Source organism: Aquarana catesbeiana, linkage group LG11 (assembly GCF_042186555.1).
Source record: "Aquarana catesbeiana isolate 2022-GZ linkage group LG11, ASM4218655v1, whole genome shotgun sequence".
Lineage (NCBI taxonomy): Eukaryota > Metazoa > Chordata > Amphibia > Anura > Ranidae > Aquarana > Aquarana catesbeiana.
In genome coordinates, this window is record NC_133334.1 from 133778947 (window position 1) to 133788219 (window position 9273).

Here is a 9273-nt window from a genome sequence, read left to right on the forward strand (position 1 = left end):
GAAAAGGCTTCATGAGGAGCGATGACATCACTCTTTACATTACAGAAGCAGAGGAAGCATTCCATTCGTCAGGAGCGATCGCGAGGGGGTGGTCATGAATCAGTGGCCACCCCCTCAGCACGGATCGCTCCTGGAGCAATGCCGACCACCTCGAGCACTGGGGGGGATGCGTACCCATACGTTACTCTGCCTGCCTGTGCCATTCTGCCACAGTATATCTGCATGAGGCGGTCGGCAAGTGGTTAAGACTACACTCTATTAGATATAGACAAGATAGGCCTTCCTGGAGAGATGAGTTTTCATGGCTCACCATGAATGGGAGACACAAATTAATAAGGAGGGCTAACAGGAGGAGGCTGAGGATTAACTATTATACCAAAAGTTATCCTTTGATGAAAAAAAATAGAGAATCTTAGTAATTTACTTTAGGTCAGATTCACATTTATGCCGGTGGTTGCAGGAATCAAACCTATTTCCACACCTGCAACAACCCGCATCCAAAATGTTCTGTTCTTTTACAGACATGCAGGGCTGACATTCATTCTTAATGGCACCCCCACGCATCTCAGTACACAGTGTGCAGTTTTAAAAAAAAGTCAAGGGACCTTTTCCCTGTGTTTCCCGCAGGTACAGTAGCCTATTCAAGTGAATGGGCTGCAATGCCCGAACAAACGCAGGCCGCACTGAACACATAGCTGTGAACCAAGCCTAAAGGCCCATACACACTATTATATTTTCTGCAGATTTTTGTCTTCAGATTTACCAAAACCATATAATATGAGGTCAAACCTTAATGCCTCGTACACACAATCTGACTTTCTGACAACAAAACCGTGGAATTTTGTCCGAAGGGCGTTGTCTCAAACTTGTCCTCCATACACACGGTCACACAAATGTTGGCCAACAATTATGAACGTAGTGACGTACTAGAAGTATTACCTGTTTTTTCAGCTCTTTAGCACCACCCTTTGGGCTCCTTGTGCTAATTTCGTGTTAGTAGAAGTTTGGTGAGTGTTGATTCACGCTTTTCTTTTCGTGCTTTTCATTTAGCGCTTTTCAGTTTGCGTTTTTCATTTCATGCTTTTCAGTTCGTTTCTGAACGGCCGTTCGTCAACCAGACATGTTGCAGAATCGGAGGAGATAATGTGTTATTTATTATTGGCCTTGGAGTTATTGCTTTGACATTATTTTTTGGTTGAATAATAATGATTTGATTTGTTATATTTTCTATATTTTTGGATGCATAGAATGCACTTTTTGGTTAAGTTCTATTGGCAGATAGCATGTCTAATTTTGTTTTCTTTTTTTAATGCACAATAAAAAAAAAATGTGGAGAATAATACTTGGCTATGTATTTTACTTCAAATGACAGTTTGGGAGTAGGCAGTTACATTTTAAAAAATACAATGTAAAATTGACAAGGAACACCAACATAGTTGTATCTTTGAACTTATAAACTAGGGGATAATGGTGTTGTGGTAACTTGCCCAAATAAAAAAATAAAAAGCATAATAATATTATTCTTGATATCACTAGAAAAAAGAGCCTTTGAAAATTTGTTTGCAATAACTCCATCAGTATCACCAGCAAAGCAGCTTCAGCATTATCCCATTAAAAAAGAAGAGAATTGTGTGCTGCATTTGGAGATTTCATAATTTGCCACGTCACAAATGTTAATTCTCCATTACGGACGCTAGTTTACAAGACTGACCGCTTCTGGCTCGTCCTTGCTTCCGAGCATGCGTGTTTGTACTTTGGACTTTTGTCCGATGGACTTGTGTACACGCGCTCAGAAAATCCGACAACACACATTTGTTGGCGGAAAATTTTAAGACATGCTAGCCAACATTTGTTGGCGGAAAGTCCGATAACAATTGTCCGGTGGAGCATACACACGGTCGGATTTTCCGCCAACAGCCTGACATCAAACATTTCCTGTTGGAAAATCCCATTGTGTGTATGGTGCTTTAGAGTTTCAATTTGTATGCAATCAGGCAGGCCCTTGCGCTACATGGTTTTGGTAAATCTGAAGACAAAAATCTGTAGAAAATCTAATAGTGTGTATGAGGCTTAGCTCCATGCATGTCCATTGAAAGTACTGTCTCAATAAACTGGCTGAACATTCAATAGAATTCAGAGGGTGCTCCTTTTAGAACACATCATCCCAAACTACAGCTAGCCATACATTATACAATTTTCTTGTACAATTTTCCTTTAGATTTACCAAAATCATATAATATGAGGTCAAACCTAAACACTTTCAAATTGTATGCAATCAGGCAGGCTCTCGCACTAAAAAGTCGAAGGTAAATCTAAAGGTAATTGAATAAGAAAATTGTATAATGTATGGCCAGCCTTAAAAGAACAGACATTGCTCTACTTTTTTGGAATAAAAAGCATTTGCTTAAAAACACATACTGGCTTTATTTAAGGCCCTCGGTGCTAGCCGCTTGTGAAATATTATACAACTAGCATGACATAGTACCAATGTTTTGCTGTGTTTTTCCTATGTTAGTATTTTACTAAAGGTATGGTCCCAGCTGCCTGCTGATTTTAAACTTTAAACATTTTCCAGCATCCTAGATTTTTTTTTAAGCCATGAAACTTTTTTTTTTTTCAGGAAAAAAGCTTTGTTATTTTGTTCTACTTATAAAAGGTTCCAACAATAGTCTTCATAATGACCAATTGTATGGTTAAAAGGGCAATGCAAACCTAAGAGAGCATGTAAAAAATACTTATCAATAAAGATTATATACTGTGATAATTTGATTGTATATAATAAAGTAAAAATATTTATTGTATATAATAATAAAGTAAAAATATTGATTGTATATAATAATAAAGTAAAAATATTGAACTGCTAGCCATTGTAGGCCAGCACAGTGGTTAAGTGGCTAATACTTCTGCCTGGTAGCACTAGGGTGGTCAGTTTGAGTCCCAACGATGGCGCTACCTGCCTGGAGTTTGAATGTTCTCCCTGTGCCTGTGTGGGTTTCCTCCGGTTACTCTGGTTTCCTCCCACTCTCCAAAGACATGCTAGTAGGGTAATTGGTTCATGTCTAAATTGGCCCTAGTATGTGTATGTATGTATGAATGTGAGTTAGGGACTTTAGATTGTAAGCTCCTTGGGGGCCGGGGCTGATGAAAATGTACAATATACAGTATATCTAAAGCACTGCATACATTGTCAGCACTATACAGTATAAGTACCTGAAATAAAGGAATTGTCCTACCATGTATCGTACCATTGGCACAATATTAGTATTCTGTTAAGACCCTGTAACACTTTGGGCCTGATTTTCTTAAAGTGTTACTAAACCCAGGACCCTGCATTCACTATATCTGGCCTCCCATAGTACACAGAATATGGAAATGCAATAGTTTTAGTAAATATAAACTTCTAAACACCCTTTCTCATCAGCAGTATATAGTAGCCTTGTGACTTCTATCAGTGTCTAGTTAAAGCTTATAGGAGGAGTTTTCATTCTCCCATGATTGTTCTATGAGGATGCAGGACACCTGACCCTCTTTCTGGACAGTGCTGATTGGCCCTGTGCTGATCACATGCACTCTTACAAGGAAAATTCTAGCAATACACACCAAACTGAGCACGTGCAGCTTGTCCCCTAGCCTCTGTACTATCCAGAGATGGTTTGGGGACTCTGGAAGAAGAGGAGGATCAGAGGAGACAGGATCATACAGCCTTTTTGTTCACAAAGCAGGGGATTAACCCCCTGGGTTCCACAGTGAGTATAACAAGCATGCTTTACTGTCTAAATAGACTTATTTCACTGTTGTGAGTTTAGTAACACTTTAAAGTCTATTTAAATCTGCAAACAACATTGCATATGTTGAAGCTTATTAGTCCTTGGCTGTGTTGGCTGCATTTGTTTTCTTTTTTCATACTATGTACATTTTCTGCAAGTACAAAAAGAATCCTGTTTATATTGCAAAAACTGTTGTGGGCTTGTAGCTTCCTGTGCACTGAGCTGAAATATCAGTCTTTTCATTCTTGCCAGCTATCTTATGTGAACTACAAGACACCCCCTCCCTTTGTAACAGAGATAATGAGAGGGTGAGGCATAAGCTAACTCAGGAGAGCAGGCTAGGGTGAAAATGTTGCTGCTCCATAGATACAGCAAGTGAAAGTTATCACCTAGAACAAAAAGTGTGTTACTGGCAGGATCACCAGATGAAAATAAAGAAAAAAGGCCAGAAAAAAAAGCAAACTAATACAACCACATCTAAGGACCGGTAAGTATGTGTTTGTTTTTGGGTTTAGGTATGCTTTAAGTATGATAGTAGTTGAAGTGAAGTAAAGTGATATGAGCATAAAAATTCAATCATGTGAAGTGAATAAAAATACAGCTTCACTTATGCATGACTGGATGTTCAGATGAACACAGGCTCTTCACTACACTTCACCTGACTTCAAACTTTCTTAAATAAATTCCTTTCTAAAAGCCTCGTACACACGATCGGATTTTATGCAGACAAAACCTCAGACTTTTGTCCGAAGGCGTGTGCCTGGATTTTGTCTTGCATACAAACGGCAAGGAATTGTCGGGCAACAAACACGAATGTAGTGCCGTACTACGTGGTTTTTCAGCTCTTTAGCGCCACCCTTTGGGCTCCTTCTGCTAATTTTGTGTTAGTAGAAGTTTGGTGAGTGTTAATTCCAGCTTTTCAAATCATGCTTTTCATTTAGCGCTTTTCAGTTTGCACTTTTCAGTTTGCGCTTTTCATTTTGTGCTTTTCAGTTCGTTTCTGAACGGCCATCCGTCAACCAGCCATGTTGCGGAATCGGAGGAGATAACGTGTATTATTGGCCTTGGAGTTATTGCTTTGACCAAAGTCCAGTCCAGGAACAGGATGAGGAGGAGTTCTTGGACAAAAAATTGGTTGCTTTATTAATTGCGACCAATTATGACATATGCCTTTGCTGCGGGAGCTCCAGGAGAATAATCCAGATGATTTTCGGAATTATCTCCGGATGACGGACCCCTGCTTTCACCAACTCTTGGCATTGTTGACCCCCTATATTAAGAAGCAGGACACATGCGTGAGGCTTTTAATTTTATTTTTTTGGTTGAATAATAATGATTTGATTTGGTATATTTTCTATATTTTTGGATGCATAGAATGCACTTTTTGGTTAAGTTCTATTGGCAGATAGAATGTCTAATTTTATTTGTTTTCTTTTTTTAATGCACAATAAAAAAATGGTGGAGAATAATACTTGGCTATGTTTTTTACTTCAAATGACAGTTTGGGAGTAGGCAGTTACATTTAAAAAAATACAATGTAAAATTGACAAGGGACACCAACATAGTTGTATCTGATCTTAAAAACTACAGGATAATGCTGCTGTGGTAACCCCCCCCCCCCCAAAAAAAAAAGCATAATAATATTATTCTTGATATCACTAGAAAAAAGAGCCTTTGAAAATTTGTTTGCAATAACTCCATCAGTATCACCAGCAAAACAGCTTCATTATTATCCCATTAAAGAAGAAGAGAATTGTCAGCTGCATTTCGTGATTTCATAATTTGCTGCGTCGCAAAGGTTAATTCTCCATTACAAATGCTAGTTTACAAGACCGACCGCTTCTGGCTCGTCCCTGCTTCCGAGCATGCGCGTTTGTACTTTGGACTTTTGTTTGACGGACTTGTGTACACATGCTCGGAAAATCCGACAACAGACATTTGTCCGCAGAAAATTTTAAAACCTGCTATCCAACATTTGTCCACAGAAAATCCAACAACAATTGTCCGATGGAGCGTACAAATGGTCGGATTTTCTGCCAACAGCCTGTCAGAAAATCTGATTGTGTGTATGAGGCTTAAGGCTGGTTTCACATGGGCTCTCTGATCAAGTCCACCTGTCAGTTTTTCAGACTGTCCATAGCTCTCTATGGAGTAGCGGATGTCAGCGGACATGTGTCCACTGACAACCTAAACATAATTTAAAAGGCTTATAGAGTTCACTTAATTATCGTAATCTTTAATATAATCCAATGCAGCCAGATCCAGCAGGATTATCACAGTGCTACTGGACAAGGTTGCAGTTCACTATTACATGGTTCTGTACTGTTCAACCTCCCCTCAGTGCTCAAGTTTGTCGAGGGGCTACGGTGGACTCAAACAGAAGACAGTGTATAATTTAGGAGCTGAGGATACCAGCAAACACAATGATTTAACTAACAGGGCAATTAGCCGCTCAAGACAAATGCCAGCATAAAAATCAGATCCATTGAGCAGGTAGAGTGTGTCCTCTGGGTCGGTCTACATGCAAAATGTTCATGTTAAACTGGAGTGTATCTTTAATCAGGGGTGTCACATATCTTATAACATAATAATGCACTTTCTTAACTTGCATTATGCTAATGGATTATTGATTAATGGTCAATAGATCACTCTAACATGAGCATTACTTTTGAATGGCAGTAGCACACATTTATCCAGAAATAAAATGACTTTGCTAAAATGAGATACTGAAAAAAAAAAGGTGTTCTAGTTTTCACCTGTATTTGAAGTTTGTTTTATAGTTGCTGGTCTTACATTTATTTGTGATGTGAGAAATTGCAGTGCTAAAATATAGATTTCATTAACTTCAAACCAAATTTAACTCCAGTGCTAAACAAGTAGATGCAGCTGTATCCATTAATATCAGTACCTCGCCGGAGTCCTGTGACTTTACATTCCAAAGAATGACTGTTAATGGGGATAGAAACAGGAAACTGCAGCAAAATCCACATCTTTCACAGCTCCAGACATTGGGCTTAAACATGTACTGACCAAAATCAAACCACATATCAATCTATGGTATCTAAAACATGCACCTGCCCTTTGTGGTATAGACTGTTATATGCATGTGTGAATGATGATTTTCAGATCAATGGTATATCATACATTGCTACCAATAACAAAGTATCTTAACAAAAATGTCATCATATATGATCCCAAAATTCACATGTATCCTTGTATTGTGCTAAAAATTGCCTGTATAAATGTTATTGTAAAATATAAAATACCCAGAATATTTGTTGAATTTATGAAGTTTATTCTATTGTCTGGAAGTATTTAGAATATATAATGTACCACTATAATAATATCCTAATGTTATATTTAGAATACTGTTAAACCAATCTATTCTGTATTGGTAGTAGTAATAGTGAAAACAAGAGCAACATTATCTGTACAGCAGGAAGTGAGAAATAGGAAATTGACATATAAGGGTTAACAAACAATCTAGGAAAGAAAAAGGATACACTCCAAAGGAAATGAGAGAGGTGAGGCAGAAGATCTATACATTTATTGGGAACGCTGAAATTTTAAACAGAAGGCCAGAAACATCATTAACAATGTCCAAAAAGTCCCAGTCTTAGAATTATCTATACATTTGAAAGTAAACAAGAATTTAAAAACAACACAAAGCAAGCTTTAAAATTTTAAGAATTCTGATATAACAATTTGATCACAATTTGAATTTTGATTGCTACCTTTTCTATTCTAAAAAGGATTTTTTTTTTGATTATGTATGATATCAAAGTAATTGTATTTCAGAATCCTATTTTGGACAGTTTTTTCCTAGTAAAATTATGTTTTTGTTCTACGATGATGAATGGTCTCCTTCCAATTTAAAGGGCTGGCAGCTGTGAATTGTCCAACAGTATCATAAACAGTTACAGCACTTACAAAAAAAGGACACATTGAAGTGTGGCAAGTGGTCATCAAATGCCAAAAGGCATAGAACAGACAACAAAACAGAAATAAATGCACTAATTCCCTTCACCTCCTTTCTTTTTTGGTTCCTGTTTAAAGATTCGCCTTCAGTCACCCCATATTACTTATGATTTAATTATATGTATTTGTTTGACCTCTGATCAATTATGTGCTGTCAGAAATAATGGATCAGGATTAAATCTGGGGCTTCTATGCTGTGTATTGATCATCTGGAAATAAATCTAAACTAGGGAGGTGATGGGTTCCTATTGTCTAGAAAAAAAAAGTGGAAGGACCCCAAGGGCTGAAGACTCTACAGTGGCAAAGGAGTTGGGTGGAGTGAGGGACTAGGTTGAAAGACAAAGAGTGACTATGTTGTAATCAATTCCAAAGAGGAAAAACACCTTGGAGGAGTAACAGATTCTAACAAGATGTACATTTACATACGCAAGCTTTGCATATGGATAGGCCTGCAGATTTCATCTGTATGTTAGTATGTAAATTCAGGCTTGGAGTGATACTGGAAGCATGGGGGTTAATATATAAATGGATACAGAGACAGAGAAAGACATAAGGACTGAAATATGATAAACTAAGTATCTATCTATCCATATATAATCTAAAAAGTGAAGGTGCATTATCTATATATATATTTTATAACTTTGAAAGTGAAGATGCATCCTGCTTTTACATATATATATTAAAACTGAAAAGTGAAGTTACATCCTGCTTTTATATTATATTGACAAACATATTTTAACTAAAATTAGGATGTACTTTTGACATACACACTGTATATATATATATATATATATATATATATATATATATATATATATATATATATATATATATATATATATATATATATATATATATATGTATATAAATAGCTCACAAGTGAAGATGCAACTTGCTTGTCCATGCGAATGCCCTGTGTTATTGGTGCCCTTTTCAGTGAAAGAGTAATAATGACCAATCCTCATGCATCGTTTAACCCTTTGCAGTGATTAGGCTGCACTAGCTATTTAGACGCCCCTGCATAACCCATAGGTCTTTCTTAGATCGTTAGGATCAGAAGTGTTTTCTATGAGCTCAAGAGCTGAAAGAGTAAAAAAAATCTCCAAATTTGAAGCTTAAAATTACTTTGACATCGATACAAACCGGTAAAATAATACTAAATGCATAAAATGTGCAAATAGTGCAAAATATACAATGGCGTGGAATGAATGTATTCTCATCAACAAGGTAGCGGACCAGTTCTCAGACACATTAGAGACACACATACCTAAGCTTAGCGCTGCAGACACCGAGGTGGCTTTGGAAATGCACAAAAGTATCTCTCTTTCTCTATAAATATATTTATGCGTGTGTGATATATATATATATATATATATATATATATATATATATATATATATATTAGCAGACATGTACAATACATTCCATATTTAGATGTTAATTATAACTTTACATCTGATACCCCAAATAATTCTCTACCTGGTACCTCCAGGTCTAAGCTAAGTATGTGCCCCCCTAAACTTTGCTA